At 39.0% G+C, this 26,951-nt stretch overlaps 3 pseudogenes; all 3 read left to right on the top strand.

Annotated features, from left to right (window-relative positions):
• The first annotated feature begins 2,103 nt into the window (after positions 1 to 2,103).
• On the top strand, positions 2,104 to 7,784 carry LOC120879409 (annotated as a pseudogene).
• A 4,143-nt stretch (positions 7,785 to 11,927) lies between these two features.
• On the top strand, positions 11,928 to 12,905 carry LOC120879410 (annotated as a pseudogene).
• Positions 12,906 to 23,355: 10,450 nt separating this feature from the next.
• On the top strand, positions 23,356 to 26,716 carry LOC120879411 (annotated as a pseudogene).
• The last annotated feature ends 235 nt before the right edge of the window (positions 26,717 to 26,951 follow it).

A 26,951-nucleotide genomic window follows, 5' to 3' on the forward strand; every position in this document is an offset into this window, starting at 1 on the left:
TAGAATTGCTTGCTTGAACAAAAGTGATAGATGAACTTGGCTCTTACCTCTAGAGTTGCTGGAAAGGAAGATGAGTTTAGTTCCTTTTCTTCAGACTGAAAAATCTGAATATAAATTATGAGTGCTGTTTTTATAGATCTTACATCGAAATGCATCATTTTAAATATTATTACATAATACTTATCATCCCATAATACTTATTGGTCAACATATCAATTTTATTTTCAGATAAAATGGCCTAAATATGCAAATGTCCAAAGTAAAGAACAGAGGTAAACTATCACTTTCAAAATTAACTACATGTCAATGTTTGGCAGAAACCAACAAAATACTGTAAAGCTATTATAGTTCAATTAAAAAATAAAGAAATTATAAAAATTAACTGTAGTTACCCATAAAATTTCTTAGATGGCTACAGTTCAGTTCAGTTCAGTTCAGTCTCTCAGTCATGTCTGAGTCTTTGTGACCCCATGAATCACAGCACGCCAGGCCTCCCTGTCCATCACCATCTCCCAGAGTTCACTCAGACTCACGACCATTGAGTCAGTGATGCCATCTCATCCTCTGTCGTCCCCTTCTCCTCCTGCCCCCAATCCCTCCCAGCATCAGGGTCTTTTCCAATGAGTCAACCCTTCGCATGAGGTGGCCAAAGTATTGGAGTTTCAGCTTCAGCATCAGTCCTTCCAATGAACACCCAGGACTGATCTTTAGGATGAACTGGTTGGACCTCCTTGCAGTCCAAGGGACTCTCAAGAGTTTTCCCCAACACCACAGTTCAAAAGCATCAGTTCTTTGGTGCTCAGCTTTCTTCACAGTCCAACTCTCACATCCATACACGACTACTGGAAAACCATAGCCTTGACTAGATGGACCTTTGTTGGCAAAGTAATATCTCGGTTTTTCAATATGCTATCTAGGTTGGTCATAACTTTCCTTCCAAGGAATAAGCATCTTTTAATTTCATGGCTGCAATCACCATCTGCAGTGATTTTGGAGCCCCCCAAAATAAAGTATGCCACTCTTTCCACTGTTTCCCCATCTATTCCCCATGAAGTGATGGGACCAGATGCCATGATCTTTGTTTTCTGAATGTTGAGCTTTAAGCCAACTTTTTCACTCTCCTCTTTCACTTTCATCAAGAGGCTTTTTAGTTCTTCTTCACTTTCTGCCATAAGGGTGGTATCATCTGCATATCTGAGGTTATTGATATTTCTTCTGGTAATCTTGATTCCAGCTTGTGCTTCTTCCAGACCAGTGTTTCTCATGATGTACTCTTCATATAAGTTAAATAAGCAGGGTGACAATATACACCCTTGATGTACTCCTTTTCCTATTTGGAACCAGTATGTTGTTCCATGTCCAGTTCTAACTGTTGCTTCCTGACCTGCATACAGGTTTCTCACGAGGCAGGTCAGGTGGTCTGGTATTCCCATCTCTTTCAGATGGCTTTAAGTTAAGTTGTTAAGTCACTTGGTCAGTTGTATGCGACTCTTTGCGACCCTGTGGACTGTAGCCCACCAGGCTCCTCCATCCATGGGATTCTCCAGGCAAGAATACTGAAATGGGTTGCCATTTCCTTCTCCAGGGGATCTTCCTGACCCAGGGATCAAACCCAGGTCTCCCACATTGCAGGCAGATGCTTTAACCTCTGAGCCACCAGGGAAGCCCTCAGATGGCTTACAGTTTAATTGTGCAACCAAATTACTTTCACGTTGATAATGATTAAAAACAGAATTGAGAGGTGAGGAGCAAAACAGAGCAGCCAGAATAAGGAAATGACTGATAGAACTGAATACAAATTCATATTTTACATTTTTTATTGTTTAATTGAAGACACATACTTAACATTATAAACACATGAGCTTTGATATAAAAAAATATATGATAACCCATGATAGATAAAAGAGACTGAAGAGATTTATTTTCTTAAAAATATATTTAATATTAATGAAAAATATATTTCACTACACTTTCACAGTTCTTATCAGTAATAGGTTTTGTTTTTATAGGGAACTGGGAAAATAAGAGGACATAGCATCCTGTTTATGCATAAGGAAACAGAAGTCAAAAAGTGAAATAATGGTATTTCTGATTGGATCATTCCCACAGATGAGATATGAAGAGATGGAAGCAGAAGACAGCGTATCCACAGTGATACAACTTGTTCTCCTGGGGTTTTCTGACCTTCCAGACCTCCAAGGGCTGTTCTTTGGGGTGTTCTCCACCATTCACACCATTATCTTAACTGGAAATAGTCTCATAATAATACTAACTAGGCTTGACCCAGCTCTGCCGAAACCCATGTATTTCTTCCTGGCAAACTTTTCCTCCTTGGAAATCTGTTCCGTGTCCGTCAGTCTCCCTGGGATTCTGGTGAACCTTTGGACTCAGGACAGAAGCATTTCTGTGCTGGACTGGGCTGCCCAAATGTGCTTCTTCCTTATCCTCCGAGCCACTGAGTGCTTCCTCCTGGCGGTGATGGCCTATGACCGCTGCGTGGCCATCTGTGGCCCTCTGCACTATCCCCTGGTCATGACCCCAAAGGTGTGCCTCCAGCTGGCTGTGGGCTGCTGGGTCAGTGGAATCCCAGTGCAGACAGGGCAAACGTGCCAGATCTTCTCTCTGTGTTTCTGTCATTAGAACGAGATTAACCTCTTCTCCTGTGACATTCCCCCCATTCTGAAGCTGGCATGTGGAGACACTTTTGCACCTGAGCTCTCAGTCTGTGTAGCAGTTCTGCTGGTTGCTGCAGTGCCTTTTATATTAATACTTGCCTCTACAGTAAAATCGTCTGCACTATTTTGAGGTTGCCAACAGCGAGAAGAGCCAAAGCCTTCTCCGCGTGTTCTTCTCACCTGTTGGCTGTGCTTTTATTTTTTGGATCTGCTACCATTACCTACTTAAGGCCCCAATCCAGTCATTGTGCAGGAACTGACAGACTCCTCTTTCTGATCTACACCATAGTGACTCCGACGTTCAATCCCACGATATACAGCCTTCGGAACAAGGATGTGATTGCTGCATTGAGAAAATTGTTACTTAAAATACAGATTGAAGGCAGGAGGAGATGGGATGACAGAAGACAGGATGGTTGGATGGCATCACCATCTCAATGGACATGAATCTGAGCAGGCTCCGGGAGTTGGGGATGGACAGTGAGGCCTGGTTTGCTGCAGTCCATGGGGTCGCAAAGAATTGGACTCCACTGTGTGACTGGAAACATATAATTATGGTGTGATGAGTATATTTATAAATGTTTTAGCTGTTTGTCACACAATTATCAGAGAAAGATTTTAAATATCTATATTTTCCCCTTAAAAACAACTATTTCTAGCTTATAAGATACTTTTAGATACTTTAAAATAACCCACAGTTGACTGTGCCTAAATATTTATTGGGCTTCCCTGGTGGCTCAGCTGGTAAAGAATCTGCCTTCCATGCGGGAGACCTAGGTTTGATCTCTGGGTTGGGAAGATCCCTCGGAGGGGAGAATGGCTACCCACTCCAGTATTCTTGCCTGGAGAATCCCCACAGACACAGGTGCCTGGTGGGATAATTAGTCAAATTGTCTTCAATATTTCATACCTAAAGAATCCTGTATTGTGAATAAAGAACAATGTTCATGACATAATTTATGAAAAAAACAAAATAGAATTCAAGCTCTTAAGACTTTTGGCTTAAATATACCTTAAAACATGCAAGATTCCTTACCTAAATCACAGCTTCTATTTTTCCACTCCTATTGTTGGCATTTTTTGTTTCAGTTGCATGGAAACTGACCAGTAGCAGTTAAGTAATGACTATTTGAAGGAGTAATTTAACAAGCGAATGAACAAATGCATGTGACCTTTCCCTATGTCAACTCCAGGCAAAATCTAGAAACTTCAAAGAATCAATAGACACTAGGAGTATGTTTATTTAGCCCACTGTACCCTCATGAGGAATTACTTCAATCATCGTAACAAAACAAAATTTTTCATGTACTGAGTACTTTTCCTAACTGCGTGTTATAGAAGAATCTCCCTGTTTGTCTTAACACTTTTACTTTGTACATATTTCTATATTCTATGTAGCAATTTTGACCCCCAAATAATCTGCTTTGAATTATTTTATCACTGCCTTCCAAACTACCCCAATGTTAATTCATATTTAAAAAAATAAAATAAAATATATGCATTTTAATGTGAAGAAAATGTTAAAAGTTCTTTTCAGAATTGCAGTTTCCACAATTGTGTTTACAATAGTGTGCCTTGCCTAATCCTCCATAGTTTTAACCTTCTATAAGTGATATAATTTTTAAACCTTTGAACTGATATTCACAAGGAAAATGAGCATCTGTCAATAGAATCATTAACAGGTATCCTCCAATTCCATTCAGATGGCACGGTGGTAAACAATCTGCCTGCCAATTCAGGAGATGCAAGAGACACGAGTTCAATCCCTGGGTCAGGAAGATCCCCTGGAACAGGAAACGGCAACTCACTCCAGTCTTCTTGCCTGTGAAATTCCATGAACAGAGGAGCCTGGTGGGCTACAGTCCAGGTGGTCCCAAAGAGTCAGATACGACCGAGCGACTGAGTGCGCGCACGAGCGCGCGCACACACACACACACACACACACTCAACAACTTATTTAGAGAATACGTCCGCTGGCAGTGCTTTGGACAGTATGCTCTTTTGTTGTTTTAATTATAATTGTCCACATGTGTATAAGACAATGATAGCTCCTGTCGTGAAACTAGTTATAGTTCATGTCTCAGTCCATTTGCTTCCTTTAATATCTAGGCAGTAAATATGACGTACTAGGTTTAGTTATTTATGCATTTTATTCATAGTGTCTATATGCATATATACCTTCTAATTGAATGTTTTGTATATTTATATACTTTTATATATATAGTCTGCAATGTAATCTAGGATGAGGATTATAATGGTGATGATAAAGATAATGACAGCAGTTTTGTTTCTGAAATTTAGGAAAACACGAATCACAACGTCATGGAAATAGTGCTGTTCCCTAAATTCACCAAATGTCATGTGTAAAGCAAGTGATTCAATTATACATATACATGTACCTTTTCTGTTTCCAACTCTTTCCCCGTTTACATTGTTACATAATATTGAGCAGTAGGTAGGTCTTCATTCAACATCCATTTTAAGTATAGCAGTGTGTTCGTCACTTTTTTTTTAAATTTCTGCATGTGAATGATATCATGCGATATTTCTCTATGTCTGACTTCACTCAGTATGACAATCTCTAGGTCCACCCATGTTGTTGCAAATGACATCACTTCATTCTTTTCAGCAGGTGAATAATTCGGGTTTTAATACTCTTAGTGTGTGTGTTATGACTGACATTTTGGATGTTCCAAGGAAAGTGTGCTTTTCTATTCTGTGCATGCGTTCAACCCAACTTCATCCGACTTCTGAACTTCTGTGGATGTAGACAGCTGTGAATATAGACACATTTCATAAGCATTTTGCAACAATTTAATATATCCACAATGGCAATGGGAAGAATAGTAAGAAAGGCCCTGGAATGATCTCTTGATATTTCAAAGAAAAGAACTGCATGCTTCTGTAAGTGTGGCTTTCATAATTATGATATTCCACAGCTAGGAATTTGATGATCTGAAAGCAGTTGTTAGACAAATCTCTTACATTTTAAATAATATTTCATTTTATAATCAATTTTGTTGTTGTATAATTCTACAAGCAGTGTTAAAGCTGCAGGCCTTGAACTTTTCTTATAACTTGGTTCATAACAAGTGTGACCCCTTCATCATTACTTGAAATAGTAGCCCAAAGATAAAAATGATTTCAAGAGACATTGTTAACAATACCTGTATCTGCCCTGATCTGTACTTATTTTCAATCTATCTTTGTTTTGAATATTCATACAGTCTTAATAAACTCTTACATCTAAAATTTTATCATTAAGATAAAGTCAGCAAAATGTTTTTGAAAGGTCTCTAAAGGAGGAGTCAGTTGTCTTAATTGTCTTCACAAATATAAAATGAAAGTGAAAGTTGCTCAGTTGTGTCTGACTCTTTGTGACCCCATGAACTATACAGTCCATGGAATTCTCCAGGCCAGAATACTGGAGTGGGTAGCCTTGCCTTTCTCCAGAGGATCTTCCCAACCCAGTTATTGAACCCAGGTCTCTTTCATTTCAGGGAGATTCTTTACCAGCTGAATCACAAGAGAAGCCCAAGAATATTGGAGTGGGTAGCCTATCCCTTCTCCAGCGAATCTTCCCGACCCAGGAATCAAACCGAGGTCTCCTGCATTGCAGGCAGATTCTTTACCAAATGAGCTATCAGGGAAGCCCAAATAGAAAATACAAGCTAAAAGGGAAAATATTTGAAAGTCACACATTTCAAATAAGAAATATATAGAAAGATTATGCAAAGAGCTCTCAAAACCAACAGGAAGAAAAGAAGCAATCTAACATCAGTGTACAAGATTTCTCTTTTTTCCTTCATTGGAGTATCACTGCTATTCAGTATTGTGTTAGTTTCTACTGTATAGTGAAGAGAGTTAGCTATATGCCTGCATACATCCCCTCCCTCCGACCCCTGACATCCCATCATTCTAGGTCACCGCAGAGCACTGAGTTGAGCTCCCTGTGCTTTACAGCAGGCTCCCACTAGCTCTCTGGCCATCATCAAAAATCTACAAACAAGAAACGCTAGAGAAGGTATGGAGAAAAGGGAACCCTTTTGCACTGTTGGTGGGAACTTAAATTGATACAGCCACTGTGCAGACCAGTATGGAGGTTCCTGAAGAAACTAAAAAAGTAGAACTGCCATTGACTCAAGAACTTCACTACTGGGCATATACCCTGAGAAAACCACAATTCGAAAAGACACATGGACCCCAATGTTCACTGCAGCACTATTTACAACAGCCAGGACATGGAAGTCATCTAAATGTTCACCAAGTGTACAAAACTCTTAAATAGATACTTTACTAAAGGAGATAAACAGAAGTCAAATGATCAGATAAAGGATAGTCACTGTCATTAGTCATTATCAAAATACAAATGAAAACAAAAATGAGATTATGCTAAACACGTATTTCAATTGTTAGAGTTAAATAAAACAAATTACAAAATGATATAATTCCAAATTCGTGTTATATATATAACTTTTGAATAGCTTTCAATGCAGCGCATCAAATTTTTAAACTATCTCTTTAATTATTAATCTTCATAAGAGTATAAATCTATTCCTACTCTGTATAGTTAAATCTAATATTCTTCTCCATTGCATTGTGTGAGTTTGTGTCTGTGTGTTTGTAGGGTGTGCTAGAGAAAATACAGTTCTTTATTTTCTGGCAGTCCTGAATTTCTTACAGCGGAACACTTAATGTCAGAAAAACAAAATTCCCTGTAAGACAGTGTATATTTACATCTTTTTAGACCATCTTTATTTTATTAAATACTTTATAATCACTGTACCAAGAGTTGCCACAATTAACTTAAGGGCATGCTTGGCTGGGGAGACAATACAGTAACTTCTTGGAGCTTTAGTTTGTGACAACTAAGGGCAGTTGATAGAAATGGGAATCTTGGCCGGATACACGGCAGCACAGCTAGAAATATTTCCGTCCTCTCTTCCAGTTTAGTCTGATATTGTAACTAATGTTGATATGAGGGGTCATGCCTGGAAATTCAGTATTCTGTTTGCAGTTTGTACATCTAAAAAGGAGTGAATGAGCGTTCCTCTGTATCCCCCCGTAGTCTGGGAGGCAGTGAGGACTATCCAGCTCATGTGGATGTAGAGATGGAATATCTGTATTGAAGATGACACAGCTGCCCTGACAGTCCTGAATTTCTTACTGCAGAACACTTAATGTCAGAAAAACAAAATTCCCTGTAAGACAGTGTATATTTACATCTTTTTAGACCATTTTTATTTTATAAAAATAATATATCATCATGAATTATTGTTTTACAGTGCTTATATTTCTTAGTAATTACAAAAATCAGCAAGAGATATAGAGAATGTAGAGAACACATGGTGTAGACAGGTATGGTTTTGCTTGTTGCACCAAACTTCTTGAGTGGCAGGCAGAAAGGTTTAGCTCAATTAGAAAGTGACCTGGGGAAGAAGCTGATCCCAAGGGTAAGAATAATTCCTATTTAAAGAGACCTATTTGTTATGAATATAGAAGATATTTTAGAGGGCGGTTAAGCCTAGTATCAAATTCTTGGTATCACGAATTACCTAACTGCCAAAAAAAAAAAAAAAAAAGGCACAAAAACCTTTCACAGTTTCTATCAGCTTTTAACTCAATAACTCAATTAATAAAGGTAAGCATTATATTTAACTTCAATCTAAAGAGGTGAACATGCCTCATTTTGGTCCAATGTCGAATTTAGTTTTAAATGTACCGGTTTATATGTAACATCAGGCAAAAAACACTCATTTCAGAAAATTTAGCAAGGAAACTTTTGTTGTTATTGTTGTTTAATTTCAAAACCCTGATTCAGATAGCCTTTTTACTTTTCTGACCCACATCATTATATTATCAAATAAAAAATTACAAAAGTACTTTATAATATAGAGGGCCAGTATACTAAAGTTTACCAACCTCTGCCTCACTATCATAATAATTTAAATGCTAACTTTTATTAAGTGATTGCTATGTGTTAAGTATGTATTTAAGAAGTTTGCTTGTATTAAATCTGGCAATATCTCATTAAAATTAATTGTATATAACTAAGGAATAAGATTGTAAATGAACTTTATTAAAAGGATTTTTCACCCTATTTACATCAAATCCTGTTTGTTAAAAATAACTTTTATGGTAACTGAATCTGACAATATGAAAGAGATTTTGGTATGTTTTCATTTTAATCTTTAGAAGCTTCAAATAAGGAACTCAGTTCCGATGCTTTGTGACCCCATGGACTGCAGCACACAAGGAATTAGACTTCTGGAGTCACCAGTTTTATACCTCTATTTCCTATCTTCAATTTGATTTTACAAACTTGCTTTCAATAGCACCATGTACATTTAAATGATAGATGTACATGCTTATTATAATCCTCACATAGTGGAAATACCAGAAAAGCAAACATGAGTTATTTGGATAAAAACAAACGTGGCTACGTAACCTGAACAATTTATGGCTCTTCTTTCTGAGTGTAGTAGTTGTGCTATCTAAAGGTTTCCGGAAGTTGGAAACCAGCAGTGACATTGCAAGATTTGAGAAGAAAAATTTTGATGAGACTGAGTTTATAAACTAAGTGTAACTTGGGTAGGATTTGAATAGCCTTAATATTTCTTACTTTAAATACGATTGTACATTGATAATTCCACTTAAGGTTCATAAAATCTTGCTCCATTTGACAAAGAAAAGCAAAGTTAAGAATAAAAAAATATTTCAGTAAATTAAGAACACTATTTTTGATTGCAAGTTCTGTTTTTTGACTTCTGGCTATTTTTTGAACCTGAGTTTCAGTATGGTTTTCAAATGTACTACCCTGTGTGAAAAAATGAAAGTGTTAGTAGCTCAGGGATGTCTGACTCTTTGTGACCCCATAGACTGTAACCCACCAGGCTCTTCTGTTTATGGAATTCTCCAGGCAAGAATACTGGAGTGAGTAGCCATTCCCTTCTCCAGGGGATCTTCTTGACCTAGGGATATTCAAATGTATTATCCTACTTAAACAGAAAGGAATAATTTAGACAGAAGTCCAAAAAATAAGAGAAAACCTTATACAGAAAGAAGATACAATAAAAGAAAAAAACACTGATGGTAGTTTCTGAAGGCAGAGGTTAACTCATCAAAGGCAGGGCATGATGCATAATGGACTGAAAAGACTGATGGCTCATTCAACCAGCAATTTTAATCAGTTTCCAAGTATTACACTATAATTTAAATTAAATAGGTGAATAGACATGGAAAAAGGTGTCAGGATAAAGTAATGAAAAAAATAGGCACTGCTTCATAGTCTTATACACATAACATCATATCTTAATAATGCCACCTATCAGACCCCTGTTTCTGATCATTTTAAAGACTCAGCCAAAGCATTTTTATATTTCTTAAAATCACATTTTCACTGGGAAAATTGTATAATAATAAATTAAGTTTAAATACCTTCTGATCCTTAATATATATTATATGTAAAATATAAATATATACAAGTAGTCTGAAATACTGTAGCTGACAAAACAGATTCGTATTCAGCTTTCCTTTTCCTAGGGAAAAGGAATTCCTTGGGATGCTCAAGTGTTGATGGACTGTTCCTTCTGCCCCATGTGTGTATCTACACTGCTGTAGCTGAAATGTTGACCCTCGTCCTCACTTAAAACTGTTAGAATATGGCTATAGGTGTGTCTCTTCTTTGCAGTGGCTTCGTCTCTGTGAACTTTCAAATTAGTTAACATATACCATGGAAGTTATGTATGATATACTGAAAACGATGATGTAATTTGCAACTGCTACAAAAGCGGGTGAAAAGAGTATAATTTCTAGACACACACACTCTCTACACTTGAACTGTACTGGTCTAAAAAGACTGATGATTCTTTCAACAAGCAATTTTAATCAGTATCCAAGTACTACAGTCTACACTGAATTAAATAAGTAAATAAAACAGGAGGGTACAGGAGGTTGTTTTGAATTTTGGGTAGAAATCCTCGCTTACATCTTGGGGTCTATTGTAAAGAAACAAGTTGACTCATTTTAATTTATTCAGTAAATTAAGAAATTGCTTTTGTGAGAAAATATACTATATACTCCATAGAAAGATGTATAGAATATCACAAGAAGCTTAAAATCTTCTATAGCAAAGGACAAGTACTTAATGAAGATGGGCAACCTCAGCTCAACATATTCACGTTCACATAAACAAACATACACAAAAATGCAAAACAAAACAAAACAGAAAACCCATAAGAATGAATGAATTAAATGGGGCCAGCAGAACAACAGCAATTATCAAGGATGTGAGTAATTTAGGAAGATCTCAGAGACGAATTGCGGCTGATGTTTCTTTCATGCAGTACATGTGTGAGGGGTGAGCATTCTAGTTAGAACTCCTAGCTGGAACATAAGTGCCAGATGTACCTACTCTTATCTCTTGGGTGTTCCTGGACAGAAAGATCAGCTTAAGGATTCTTTTGTCCAAGCTGGAAAATCTGAATAAAAATTATGACTACTGGGACTTCCCTGGAGGTCCAGTGGTTAAGACCCCCTGATTCCACTGCAAGGATCCAGATTTGATCCCTAGTCTGGGAACTAGGATCTCACGTGCCTTGTGGCCAAACTAAAATAAATAAATGAATAAAAACAGAAATTCTATATTTAAAAAATGTTGCTTTTATAGACATTACATTGAAATACACAGTTTAAAAAAATAAATAGTATCCCATAATACCCAATGGTCAGCTCACTGATTTGGTTTTATAGTAAAAGGGCTAAATATACATAACGTCAAAGACAAACACGATTTGGAAATACCACTGGAAGATCATCATTTAAAAAATTAACTATCTTTATCCCCCAAACAATTTTAAGTGGCTTACAAAATATTTACAGGAACAATAAAATTAATTTTGAATTGATAATAATGGAAAACAGAATAGAGAGGTGAAAATAGCACATCAATTGTTGAAAACACGAAATCGTTGTTACAATTGAACATAATTTTCAATTTGAATTTTTAAATGTTCAGATGAATAGCAAAATTGCAACCACATGTCTTTAGAATCAAAGCAATAAAATAATATATTGTAGAGAAAGCAGAGACTGAAGTTTTTTCTTACAGATAGATTTAATGATAAATAAAAGTATACTTCTCTCTACTTTTAGAGCACCCGGCATTATAAGTTTGGTTTTTATAGGGAAATGAAAAGTAAGAAGACATATAATCAAGTTTATACACAAAAAACAAGAGTCAATAAAAATGAAATGACAGTGTCTCTGATTGACTCATTCCCACAGAGGCAATATGAAGAGATGGAAGCAGAAGACAACGTGTCCACAGGGACACAATTTGCACTACCGGGGTTTCCTGACCTTTCAGACCTCCAAGGGTTACCATTTGGGGTGTTCACCATCACTTACATCATTATTTTAATTGGAAATGGTCTCTTCATAATAATAACGAGGCTCAACATAGCACTGCATAAACCCATGTATTTCTTCCTGGCAAACTTTTCCTCCTTGGAAATCTGTTCTGTGTCCATCACTCTCCCTGGGATTCTGGTGAATCTTTGGACTCAGGACAGAAGCATTTCTGTGCTGGACTGGGCTGCCCAAATGTGCTTCTTCCTTACACTGGTGGCTACTGAGTGCTTCCTCCTGGCGGTGATGGCCTATGACCGCTGCATGGCCATCTGTGGCTCTCTGCACTATCCCCTCGTCATGACCCCAAAGGTGTGCCTCCAGCTGGCTGTGGGCTACTGGATCAGTGGAATCCCAGTGCAGACAGGGCAAACGTGCCAGATCTTCTCTCTGCGTTTCTGTCATTCGAACGAGATTAACCACTTCTGTGACATTCCCCCCATTCTGAAGCTGGCCTGCGGAGACACTTCTGCACACGAGCTGTCAGCCTATGCAGTAGCTCTGTTGTTTGCTGCTGTCCCTTTTTGCTGATCCTTGCCTCTTACAGCAGAATCATTTCCACTCTTCTGAGGTCGCCAACAGCCAGAGGGCGAGCCAAAGCCTTCCGCGTGTTCTTCTCACCTGTTGGTTGTGCTTTTATTCTTTGGATCTGCTACCATTACCTACTTAAGGCCCCAATCCAGTCATTCTGCAGGAACTGACAGACTCCTCTCTCTGATCTACACCATAGTGACTCCGATGTTCAATCCCATGATATACAGCCTTTGGAACAAGGATGTGATTGCCGCACTGAGAAAATTATTACTGAAAACAGTAGTGTGATGAGTTTATTTTAAAATGTTTTAAATACTGGCCACAGGATTATTAGAGAAAGTTTTAAAGATCTCTACTTTCCCAGTTTAGAAGTTAACCACTTCTTTTTATACTATATTTTTCAGTTCAGTTCAGTTGCTCAGTCATATCTGACTCTTTGTGACCCCATGGACTGCAGCACACCAAGCCTCCCTGTCCCTCACCATCTTCTGGAGTTTGCTCAAACTCACGTGCATCGAGTCAATGATGCCATCCAACCATCTCATCCTCTGTCGTCCCCTTCTCCTCCCATCTTCAATCTTTCCCAGCATCAGAGTCTTTTTAAATGAGTCAGTTCTACACATCAGGTGGCCAAAGTATTGGAGTTTCAGCTTCAGCATCAGTCCTTCCAATGAACACCCAGGACTGATCTTTCGGATGGACTAGTTGGATCCTCTTGCAGTCCAAGGGACTCTTAGGAGTCTTCTCCAGCACCGCACAGATCAGCCTTAATTATTCCTGTGTCCGCTCCTTCCCCTCCTCCTCCCATTCCTCCAGGTCATCACCTGAGGCTGGGCTCCCTGTGCTGCCCAGCAACTTCCCACAGGCTACCCATCTCATGCCTTATTGTGTATGTATGTTGATGCAACTTCCTCCATTCATCTCACTCTCTCCCTCCCCAAATGTGTAAGTCCATTCCCTACATCCACGTCTCTGTTCCTTTCCTACAAATAGGTTCTTCAGTATCATTTTTTTTAGATTCCATACACAGGCATTACTTAGTAAAGAAGGTTTTATGAAATCGTGGAACACTGTTGTCCCAGGAGTTCGATCACTGGTTTTTAATCTTCTCCTTACCAGATGTAGAGCAAGTCATTTAGCTACTATTTTTTCCTTTCATTCTTTTAAAGAAAATTAAAATGAATATGAAGCTTATTTAAAAGCACATGGCTAACCATACCATCCCACCAGAAGTGTTGCCGTGTGAAATAAATAAATGTGTTTTGTTACACAGGCTTGAATATGATTCTAAAGAAGAAAAATACACATTCATGTTTCACAGTGTTTGGTGGTGGTAGACAATACCTTTTTAGTGGCTTTTCAGCTGGTGAAGAAACTCTTCTGTGGTAGAAATGCAGGTTTTGGTATTTTAATGTGTGTGTTATGACTGAGCACTTCAGTGTTTAAACAGTGCTTTCCTCTGCTGTGTATGTATTCAACACAACTTCATCTTATATATGAACTTCTGTGAAAGTAATCAGCTGTGACTACAGACACATCTCATTAGTACTTTGCAAGAATTTAATATACTCATGGTGTCAATGCGAGAGCAGTTAAAGAGGTCTTATTTTAAAGAAAAGAACTGCATGCTTCTGTAGGTGTGGATTTCATAATTAAAAATCCTATAGCTAGATATTTAACAGCATTTTTGCACAAATATCTACTATTTTTAAAAAAGTGTTTCATTTTGTCATCCAGTTTGTTGCTACTCCTATATGATTTTAACATTAAAAAGCATTGTTGAATATGCAGGCTTTGCAGATTTTATTTACAATGTGGCTTACAAAGAATACGACCCCATCATCATTATTTGAAATAATGGTAAAACCAAAGTTGGGAAAACTATTTCCACAGCTTATGATTCTATTCAATTCAGTTCAGTCACTCAGTCGTGTCTGACTCTTTGTGACCTTATGGACTGCAGCACGCCAGATGTCTCTGTCCATCACCAACTCCCAGAGCTTACTCAAATGCATGTCCATCGAGTCAGTGATGCCATCCAACCTTCTTATTCTCTTTTGTTCCCTTCTTCTCCTGCCTTAAATCTTCCCAGCATGAGGGTCTTTTCAAATGAGTCAGCTCTTAACATCAGGTGGCCAAGATGTTGGAGTTTCAGCTTCAGCATCAGTCTTTCCAATGAATATGCAGGACTGATTTCCTTTAGGATTCACTGGTTTGACCTCCTTGCAGTCCAAGGGACTCTCAAGAGTCTTCAACACCACAGTTCAAAAGCGTCAATTCTTTGAGACTCAGTTTTCTTTATAGTCCAACTCTCACATCCATACATGACCACTGGAAAAACCATAACTTTGACTAGATGGACCTTTGGTGACAAAGTAATGTCTCTGCTTTTTAATATGCTGTCTAGGTTGGTCATAGCTTTTCTTCCAAGAAGCAAGCATCTTTTAATTTCATGGCTGCAGTCACCATCTTCAGTGATTTTGGAGTCCCTCAAAATAAAATCTGTCACTGTTTCCATTGTTTCCCTATCTATTTGCCACAAAGTGATGGGACTGGATGCCATGATCTTATTTTTGTGAATGTTAAGCTTTAAGCCCACTTTTTCACTCTCTTCTTTCATTTTCATCAGGAGGCCCTTCAGGTCTTCTTTGCTTTCTGCCATAAGAGTGGTGTCATCTGGGATTATTAGTGTTTCTCCCAGCAATCTTGATTCCAGCTTGTGCTTCATCGAGTCCAGCGTTTCTCATGATGTACTCTGCATAGAAGTTAAATAAGCAGGGTGACAATATACAGCCTTGACATACTCCTTTCCGAATTTGGAACCAGTCTGTTGTTCCATGCCCAGTTCTAACTGTTGCTTTTTGTCCTGCATACAGGTTTCTCAGGAGGCAGGTCAGGTGGTCTGGTATCCCCACCTCTTTAAGAATGTTCCACAGTGTGTTTTGATCTACACAGTCAAAGGCTTTGGCGTAGTCAATAAAGCAGAGTTGATTTTTTCTGGAACTCTCTTGCTTTTTCAATGATCCAATGGATGTTGCCAATTTGATCTCTGGTTCCTCTGCCTTTTCTAAATCCAGTTTGAACATCTGGAAGCTTATGGCTCATGTACTGCTGAAGCCAGGCTTGGAGGATTTTTAGCATTACTTTGCTAGTGTGTGAGATGAGTGCAATTGTGCGGTAGTTGGAACATTATTTGGCATTGCCTTTCTTTGGGATTGGAATGAATACTAACCTTTTTCAGTCCTGTGACCACTGCTGAGTTTTCCAAATTTGCTGGCATATTGAGTGCTGCACTTTCACAGCATCATGTTTTAGAATTTGAAATAGCTCAACTGGAATTCCATCACCTCCAATAGCTTTGTTCGTAGTGGTGCTTCCTAAGGCCAACTTGACTTCGCATTCCAGGATGTCTGGCTCTAGGTGACTGATCACACCATTGTGGTTATCCAGGTCATGAAGCTCTTTTTTGTTTAGTTCTCCCATGTATTCTCACCAACTTTTCTTGATATGCTCTGCTTCTGATTAATAATACTTATATTGGTACTGACCTATAGTTACATTTCAATATATCTTTCCTTTGAATGTTCAGCCAATCATGATAATAAGTTCCAATGACTAAAATTTTATCATTAAGATTAAATTAGTTAAATATTTATAAATAGCCTTTAAAGAAGAGTGGGTTGTTCTCTAGTCTGGAAAGGATCACTTTATCATATTTGAAATATAGCACAATTTTAACAGTATTGTGCATGTATCATTCAAACAACTATGACATAACAGACATGTTTTGTTTTAACATTAAATTTTACTGTCATCATCTGTGTGTCCCTGTCTGCAAACTGTATTGATTAGGTGTATGAGAGTGTCTGTGACAAACAAGTGACCCAGGAACAACAAAGACCTCCTCCCAGCATCTAACTGAGATTATTTCTCAACCCACAGGATGACCATGGCAGTCTAGTTGTCAAAGTTAATTGATTGTTAAATGAGGATAAAAGGTCCTCTTTAGACTCGTTCAGGGGAATGGCCATATATAATATCATAGAGATGTTTTCATTAACTGGTAACATTTAAAAATATATTCTATAATATTTTAAATTTGCATGCAAATTAAAATGCACTTTTTTGTTGTAAACATTTTGAGAAGTCTGACAAATCCACAGTTATGTTACCAAAACATGATCAAAATACAGAACAGCTTGATAACTCTCCAAAATTCTCATTTTTCGTCTCTCTAGTTAATACCCTACCAATTTACTACCAGCTGACCAGTCCTCTGTCCATTTGCCTTTTTCAAAATATCATATAAATGGAATCATAAAGCCTTTAAGTCTGAATTTTCACTTTGCATAAAGCATTTAGCATATTGCTGCCTGCATCAATATAGTTTATTTATATTTCTCAGTAGTGTCTCACACTCTGTAATATACCAGAGTTTGTTTACTCATTCCTTGGGTGAAGAACACGTGGCCGTTTCTAGAATTTCACTGTTATAGCTACCCTGAATGTTTGGTAATAGATTTTGTGTAAATACAAGTTTTCATTTCTCTATAAAGTGGGACTTCTGGATAAATGTGTTTTGTAAGTATTCGAGTAACTTTATAATGAACCACCAACCTTCAGAGAAGCTGTCTCAATTTCTCATTCCTATGAGAAATGCACAGAAGTTCACTTGTATTAAATCATCACCAGCATTAAGTATCTGCACATTGTTTTTTGTTGTTGTTTTCTTTTCATTAGATTTTTTTCAACCTTATTACTTGTGCTGTTGATTTGTTTATTACAGAGTTTTAAGATTTTTATATATTTATATTTAAATGTAAAAAGTATATATGCAATGCATATGTATTCAGATATATTTATATTCACTGACAGTCTTCCTTGGAAGCTCAGTGGTAAAGAATCCACCTGCCAAGCAGGATATAAGGGTTCAATCCTTGGGTGGGGATGATCCCGTGGAGAAGGAAATGGCCATCCACTCTAGTATTCTTGCCTGGGAAATCCCATGGACAGAGGAGCCTGTTATAGTCCATGAGGTGGCAAAAGAGTCAGACATGACTTAGGGACTAAACAACAACAATATTCACTGACAGAGTTACAAAGTGAAGGAAAGCCATTATCCAAAAAGTTTAGTGTCAGGAATTAAGTTGATAGAACTGCTCAGCTGCACATGTATGCTACGGTTCATGAAAAGAAACTTGTAACAAGGAGTCTGACTCCATATTTGATGTTTGATTCAGTTCAGTTAAGCCGTTCAGTCGTGTCTGACTCTTTGGGACCCCATGAATCGCAGCACGCCAGGCCTCCCTGTCCATCACCAACTCCCAGAGTTCACTCAAACTCAGGTCCATTGAGTTGGTGATGCCATCCAGCCATCTCATCTCTGTTGTCCCCTTCTCCTCCTGCCCCCAATCCCTCCCAGCATCAGGGTCTTTTCCAATGAGTCAACTCTTCGCATCAGGTGGCCAAAGTATTGGAGTTTCAGCTTCAGCATCGTCCTTCCAATGAACACCCAGGACTGATCTCCTTTAGGATGGACTGGTTGGCTCTTCTTTCAGTCCAAGGGACTCTCAAGAGTCTTCAACACCACAGTTCAAAAGAGTCAATTCTTTGAGACTCAGTTTTCTTTATAGTCCAACTCTCACATCCATACATGACCACTGGAAAAACCATAACTTTGACTAGACGGACCTTTGTTGGCAAAGTGATGTCTCTGCTTTTGAATATGCTATCTAGGTTGGTCATAACTTTTCTTCCAAGGAGTAAGCGTCTTTTAATTTCATGGCTTCAATCACCATCTGCAGTGATTTTGGAGCCCCCCAAAATAAAGCCTGACACTATTTCCACTGTTTCCCCATCTATTTGCCATGAAGTGATGGGACCAGATGCCATGATCTTCATTTTCTGAATGTTGAGCTTTAAGCCAACTTTTTCACTCTTCTCTTTCACTTTCATCAAGAGGCTCTTTAGTTCCTCTTCACTTTCTGCCATAAGGGTGGTGTCATCTGCATATCTGAGGTTATTGATATTTCTCCCGGCAGTCTTGATTCCAGCTTGTGCTTCTTCCAGTCCAGTGTTTCTCGTGATGTACTCTGCATAGAAGTTAAATAAGCAGGGTGACAATGTACAGCCTTGACATACTCCTTTTCCTATTTGGAACCAGTCTGTTGTTCCATGTCCAGTTCTAACTGTTGCCTCCTGACCTGCATATAGGTTTCTCAAGAGGCAAGTCATGGACAGCTTTTAAAGCACACAGTTAAAACAGTTGAAATGACCCAGTGTAAAATAAAAGGGGGTCCTCTAAGACTTAAACTTATTATACAAGAACCATTTGAAAGAGAAGGGGAAATTTTTTTTTAGTAATTAGGACCAGAAAGCGCCTTCCTCTTCTGTCTTCCCCGTCCTTCTGTACCCGCACCAGTCTCTGCAGCCCGAACCTGGGGAGCAGACTCTCTGGGCTGACACTGGCAGCTTGCGGCCGTGGGGCTGTGTAAAGAGCGAGGCCTGGCGAGCCTGCGCAGACCTGTCCGCCCGCAGGCTCCCTGCACGCCTCCTCTTGGGGGCTGGCCTTGCACAGCCCCAGCTTCAGGCTGGGGATCATCTGGGAGAGAATGGCCAGAAGCTGGACCCTCCTGTAGTGGGAGGTGATGGGGGCCCCAGCAGCCCTGGTCTCCCCAGGAAGCCAGGAGGACCTTTGCTTTGCCTCTGGTCAGGCCGTCTGGGCTCAGAGAGTACAGGCTGGTCCAGAGGCAGCGTGTTCCTAGTTCCCGGTGTACAAGCTGCAAGGAACAAGGACGAAGGACGCATACCCCACCCGGCGCAGAGGAACCGCGCAATGCCCTGGGGCCCTTGGTTTGTGTCCTTGCTTTGTCTTCCACCTTCATCCATTCCCTTTCTCCAGATCAAGTGGATTCAGGAAGAGCGGGGATCAGCTCCCAACAGGTCTCCATTTTACAACTCAGCTTGGCCGGGCCATAAAATGGAAATAATGAATGACACCGTATGATCACAAACTTCACGCCGTAGCCCCAGCTACGAAGGTTCCATAGGCAATAGCAATGAAATTACTGACTTCATTCCATTAGCAAGTGTTAAGTATTCTACAGCCAGATTTAGCTAATATGTTCTGTTCAGTGCCTATTTCAACTGCCTTTCACCTCTAAAGGGACACAAGATACTTTACTTGACTACTCATAGGGTAGCTCGGCGATCTCATACAATTTTTTCAAGATATTAACTGCATTCGACTCCTTCTGGAAATATGTATATGACTCTGTGTATAAAGGGATTCAGGCTTCCCCAGTGGCTCAGCAGTAAAGAGTCTGCCTGCCGAGCTGCAGGGGATGCAGGTTCAGTCCCTGGGTCAGGAAGAGCCCCTGGGGGAGAGTACGGCAATCCACTCCACTGTTCTTTCCTAGAGAGTCCCATAGGCAGATAGTTGTCTCTGGTGCCATCTACTGTCTGAAAGTTGTAAGAATTCTAGGATCTACAGTATATGGGAAACACTTTTATTTAAGTTCATTCCTCTCAAGCAGTGCCAGTGTGAAAGAGCATTTGCTAGGAAACTCTGTTTTCTTCACGCTGGTTCATGGTGAGCATTTAAGTATTTGAGTGGAAGTAGCAGGCAATGGCACCCCACTCCAGCACTCTTGCCTGCAAAATCCCGTGGACGGAGGAGCCTGGAAGGCTGCAGTCCATGGGGTCGCTGAGGGTCGGACACGACTGAGCGACTTCCCTTTCACTTTTCACTTTCATGCATTGGAGAAGGCAATGGCACCCCACTCCAGTCTCTTGCCTGGAAAATCCCGTGGATGGAGGAGCCTGGAAGGCTGCAGTCCATGGGGTCTCGAAGAGTCGGACACGACTGAGCGACTTCACTCTCACTTTTCACTTTCATGCATTGGAGAAGGAAATGGCAACCCACTCCAGTGTTCTTGCCTGGAGAATCCCAGGGACAGGGGAGCCTGGTGGGCTGCCGTCTATGGGATCGCAGAGAGTCGGACACGACTGAAGCGACTTGGCGGCAGCAGCAGCAGCAGCAATTTTCTTGATGATCTCCTTTACCACATTAGTTGCAAGTTCCAAACCAAAGGTCCTTAATACAAACCCTTTTGGCCTTGTCACTTTTCATCCAATTCCTTGCTTTTTAAAATTCAATGTATCAATAAATCCATTCAATAAGTTGCTAATTTAAATGCATTTTTCAATTCAATTTTATTTTCTAAGGTTCCCAATCGTTTGCGGAATGCCTCCCAACTTTTGTCATTTTCAATTTTTTTTGACAATTTTCTTTAGGATGTTTTTAGAATTATTTTAAAATTCTTGCTTGCCAACTCCAATTTTGGTTCAATGTGTATTTGCTTTTGGCATTTTCCCTCTTGTATGGGCATAAAATATTTCCTGTTATCATGCTTAGTAATTTATTACTGTAAACAAACAAAGATGTTCTATAGGATTTCTCAAATCAGTGAAGCTTCAATTATTTTTCTGATGTAATTAAGAGTGATAAGCTCCATTCAATAGAAAACTGATTCTTTTGATTTTGGCAACATGCACTGTATCTCCAGTTCACCCCTCTTACTAGGGCATAGTGATCTAGGACTTTCACATAAGTACTTGAGCTTTCTTAGTCTCTTCAACACGAAAGTAATACAGAATTGTTTACTCTTGTATTTCAGAGGTTTTTGACACATCTTTTAACTCCCCACTTCAAGCAATTTAAAATTTGGCAAATGCTGTGAAAGGAAGACGGCTCTGTGTTTGTAGCCATGCAAATTTCCAGATTGGGTACTCTGCTGCTGCTGCTAAGTCGCTTCAGTCATGTCCGACTCTGTGCGACCCCATAGACGGCAGCCCACCAGGCTCTCCCGTCCCTGGGATTCTCCAGGAAAGAACACTGGAGTGGGTTACCATTTCCTTCTCCAATGCGTGAAAGTGTAGTCGCTCAGTCGTGTCTGACCCTCAGTGACCCCATGGACTGCAGCTTTCCAGGCTCCTCCATCCATGGGATTTTGCAGGCAAGAGTACTGGATTGGGGTGCCATTGCCTTCTCCTAGTACTGTGTAATTACCAAAAGTTCTGCAAGTTTTTCTGAGAGCAGCTGAAATATTATTGGTTTAGTGAAACTGTCATACAAAACGCACATTAGAACAATCAAGTTGATGATGAAAAACTGTATTTAGTAACTGGGATGGTTTTGCCTCCTTTTGATGCTCTCAGGCATATGACTCTTAAGTCTTTCTGGGACTTTCCTGGTGGTCCAGTGGTTAAGAGTCCACCTGCCACTACAGAGGACATGGGTTCAATCTCTGGTCCAGGAAGATAACCACAAGCCACATTCCATCTAAGCTGTGCACCGCAACTGCTGAACCTGTGATGTTAGAGCCCACGGTCTAGAGCCCATTGTCTGCAACAGAAAGTAGCCCTACTCTCTGCAACTAGAGAAAGCCCATGCAGAGCAAGGAAGACACTGCACAGCCAAAAGTAAATAGATAGGTAGATAGATAATTTTTAAAAAATAAAGTCCTTTCATCTTCTCAGAAAGCACCTACGATAACAGGTTCTATAGCAGCCCCCGCTGGTCTCACCCTTCAGTGCAACAAAAAATATTACACTTCAGTGCTGAGGATATCAAGTAACATTTTTAGGAACTTCCATGTGGTTTTTGAAATAATTTAAATGAGAGCTACATTTTAACATATATGAACTATTTAAAAGAACCTCTACAGTATTAGAGTGTAGAACTCTAGTGGGATTTCAAGTGTCAGAAAAAAACAACCACAATATTACTGAGAGTAAAAATTGCCTCTTCAAACTAACACTAATAGAATTGCTATTATAATTATGAAGCTGTTTCAAAATAATAATTCACAATAACCTACTAATTATTCCCTAGGAATCTCTTGGAAATGAACATGTTTGGAATCTTCAGTTATTAGGTCCCTAATGACTTGAGAATGTATATAAAAGTCGTTGGTTCTATTGGTGAAATTATTCATCTAGGTAATAGGAAAATGTCTCCTTCTTTGGTAAGTAGCTTCTGTGTTTACCAGATTGGCTTTATTGATGCAAAAATAGACTTTTATGGATCTGAAACCACTGACATGTGTCAAAATAGTTACAAAATCATATGTATTAGCATATTATCCACAAATAAATCTACCTGTGTCATTCTTCTATAGCTTCTACAGGGATCTGAGACACTCACCTTGTTTAAATAATTTTTTTTCTGTTAACAGAAATAAACTGAAACATGATTGGCTACCATGTAGCGAACTGAAAGATGATAGTATCAATTAATTTATTTTCTATTCTAACATTGTTTTGCTATACATTTATGAAAAATTTAGCGAATCACTTAAGTTTGATTGAATCTTTTTGGTCATTCCCATTGGAAGCAAGAATCCAAGGTTCACTCTCATCTCTGACTTTTCCCTTAGTGCTTCTCTTCTCACTCACGTTTCTCTACATGGATGGTGGTGGTGGTGGTAGAGGTGATTTAGTTACTAAGTCGTGTTTAACTCTTTGCAACCCCATGGACTGTGGCCCCGGCCGGCTCCTCTGTCCATTGGATTTCCCAGGTAAGAATACTAGAATGAGTTGCCATTTCTTTCACCAGAGAGTCTTCCTGACCAGAGATCAAACCCAGGTCTCCTGAATTGCAGGCATTCTCCTGTATTGTAGGCAGATTCTTTAAGGGTTGAGCCCCCAGGGAAACCCTTCTTGGTCTATTGGAAGGATGCTCACTGTGAGTCGAGAGCAATGGACTGTGTTTTCAGGAAATAACTGAGTCATTCTGCCCTGCCTTCGGCAAGCCTGCACCACAGCCTGTCTCACGGAGGCCGCACTGTTAATTCTCTAAGCACCTTCATGGCTGTCCTCGTGAACTCTGACTTCACACATATCTGAATTTGAATTATACCTGTCAACTACTTGCGGAGTGACTCGGAACATTAAGCTTCAATGTTCCCATGCAATATACAGAACCAATAATGAGAATCCAGCTTACACAGCCAATCTGTCTTGAAGTTTTGGAGGCAGGAGCCTGGGCTCCAATCTTATTTTCATCACGGCTTAGCTCTCCAGCTCTCGGTGCTTTAGCTCCCTCAACTGTAAGAGAAAGATGACAGTGACAGCAACTGCTGTGAAACTTTGTTAGTATACTTTTGTGTGACAAGTAAACAAATTATATGTAAAGTGTTTAGAATATTGCATTTCATATCACAATCATTATATAAATGATAACTATTATTTTAAAAATCTATGACATAGTTCTAATTATTAGCTAGGGATAAGTGAGAGCAGTGGAGCTGTTTCTGTTGTTCAGTCATTAAGTTGTGTCCAGCTCTTTGTGACCCCATGGACTGTAGCCCGTCAGGCTTCTCTGTCCATGAGGTTCTCCAGGTAAGGATAACTGGAGTGGGTTCCCATTTCCTTCTCTAGAAGGTCTTCCCAGATCAGGGATTGAACCCACATCTCCTGCTTTGGCAAATGGATTCTTCACTGCTGAGCAGAGAGCAGTGGAGTAATTGAAACTAATCTTCACTCTTTACCTATTATGTGCCAGTCTATCTAAAGCGAGACAGCAAGAAAGTGTACATAGATAGTTTTCCTAATTTAACCTGGCAGAGAAACCATGTGAAATACTGTTGTCATTATTATAGTAAAATTTTAAATATATATAATGTTATATGTAATAATATACATATAGTATATGTATTAAGTATAGCAGATTCTCTCTATACACATACACACACACACACACACATAATTGTGCAAGGTCATACAGTCCACGTGGCTAATATGAGATTCTAACCAAATGCTTATTAACTCTAAATTTAGGTCTTATCATTTCTAAACACTCTGATTACCTTGAAAATAGGCAAAATAAGAATAAATTAATTACTATTCTAACAAGGTACTGCATCTCATTCACATTCTTTAAGGTAATAAGACAGCATCCTAACCCTTCTAATTCTCTTAGACTTTTCTGTGCCTATGGTAGAGCATACTTTTAGTGATTAGATGATATTACAACAATGAAGTTCTTAGCCCTGTAGCTGTCTCAATAATTTTATATAAGTGAGAGAATGATCCCAGCCATTTGTTCTAGCCAACTGTGGCACTAGTAACAAAGCTCATTGGAGGTTTCACTTGCTTGTTTTATAGATTTCCAAGTCATCCTTCAAGGTTACAATAAAAAGTCTTATATTTCAAAGTCATGTTCAAATTCTCCTTGCTTCCAGAAAATCTCTGAGATTATGGAAACAGAAATTGACAAAATTCTTAGACTCAATTATCCTGAATTATATTAGGATAAAAAGTAAACACAGTTATTTGTGTTTGCTCACATATATAATTAGTGAGGAGGCTATATAGAGTGATTTTTAAAGGTGAGAAGTTAAATTAATACTAATTTTTTGCCTGCTTTACTCAGTCATCTAATATTTATGCTGTACTTACTAGAAGCCAAGAATGATAAAGAATGCCAGAGAAAAGCAGTTAATCACTTTAATCACCTTGACTTAGTATCTTGACAGGATTTAAGGAACTGCCTTAAACTCGTTTCTGTCTAAAACATGTTCTCAGCTGATGTTTACTGACATTTACTTTCATTTCACTAATATCATTTTTGCTTTTATTATTTTTTAATAGCTGAATTATATCTCATTGTATCACTCTAATTACAGTCAAGAGTACAACACACTACTATCTATTAAATACTGGACAGAAGGAGTACATTGTTCTAGAATTATCAGTACAAGATGTACTCAAGTTAACATATTTTTAATAACAGATATATTTTCCTCTTATCATCATTTCATTTATTACTTCATTATTCATTTAATCTTCTGTACTAGCTATAGGTCTATACTTGAGAATTAAAAAAAGTAAGAAATATGAGATGTTATCTGCAGATGTCTGTCCAGTGGAAGAACTAGCTAGTAATCAAACAAAAAAACTATCGACCATGAGATAAAGCTATTAGATTCTGAAATATGCTTCTCAGAATTTATATTTGGAAGGAGATTTGGTCTGGGACTCTTGACTTGGTTGCTTGTTTTTTTTGTTGAAACAATAAAATAACCTTATAATTATATCTATTCTTTTTCTCCTTCTATCAACATAGCATCTTAGGATGTTAGAATTCTCATAAGAAGAAAACAGCACAGCATACGGACTTTTGGGATGGAACCTATAGCTTGGTGACAGAGTTTGTTCTGTTAGGGTTTCCAACTCGTCCTGAACTGCAGATTGTCGTTTCTGACTTTGTACTCTGTGCCTTTAATGGGGAACATTGGATAGATGATGATAATCAGGGTTGATCCGCATCTTCAAACCCCCATGTATTTTTTCCTTAGTAACCTATCCTTTGTAGACCTTTGCTATTCTTCAGTCATCGTTACCAAAATGCTTGTCAACTTCCTCTCTTACAACAACTCAATTTCCTGTCATGGCTGTGCCCTGCAGTTCTATTTCTTCTGTACTTTTGCAGATACTGAGTCCTTTATCTTGGCTGCCACGGCATATGACTGCTATGTTGCCATCTGTAACCCTTTACTGTACACGGCTGTGATGTCTTGTGGTATCTGCATATGGTTGATCGTCTTGTCATACTTTGGAGGCAATAGGAGTTCCCTGGTGCACACATCCTTTGCATTTATTCTGAAATACTGTGATAAAAATGTCATTACTCATTTTTTCTGTGACCTCCCTCCCTTGCTTAAGTTATTGTGCACAGACACATCACTTAATGAGTGACTTCTCTCCACATACGGCAGCTCAGTGGAATTTATCTGCTTCATCGTCATCATCATCTCCTCCTTTTACATTCTCCTCTCAGTCTTAAAGATCTGTTCTTCCAGCGGGAGGAAGAAGACCTTCTCTACCTGTGCTTCTCACCTGACATCCGTGGCCATCTACCAGGGAACTCTGCTCTCCATTTACTCACGACCCATATTCTCCCAACACTGATAAAATCATCTGTGTTTTACACCATCATCATCCCAGTGCTGAATCCCTTGATTTATAGTTTGAGAAACAAAGATGTAAAAGACACTACTAAAAGAGTCTTAAAACCAAAGATAAATCCCTCCTGAGGTATAAGGTTCCAGGATTCATTAAAATCCCTGATTACAAAGTCCAGCTGTGTGTATGTTCAGTCGTGTCCAACTCTTTGTGACCCCATGGACTATAGCCTGCCAGGTGCTTTTGTCCTTAGAATTATCCAGACAAGAATACTGGAGTGGGTTGCCATTTCCTCCTCCAGGGAATCGTCCTCACCCAGGGATGGAACCTGTGTCTTGCTTATCCTGCATTGACAGGTGGATTCTT

This window comes from Oryx dammah, unplaced genomic scaffold, assembly GCF_014754425.2.
Source record: "Oryx dammah isolate SB20612 unplaced genomic scaffold, SCBI_Odam_1.1 HiC_scaffold_20, whole genome shotgun sequence".
Taxonomy (NCBI): Eukaryota; Metazoa; Chordata; class Mammalia; order Artiodactyla; family Bovidae; genus Oryx; species Oryx dammah.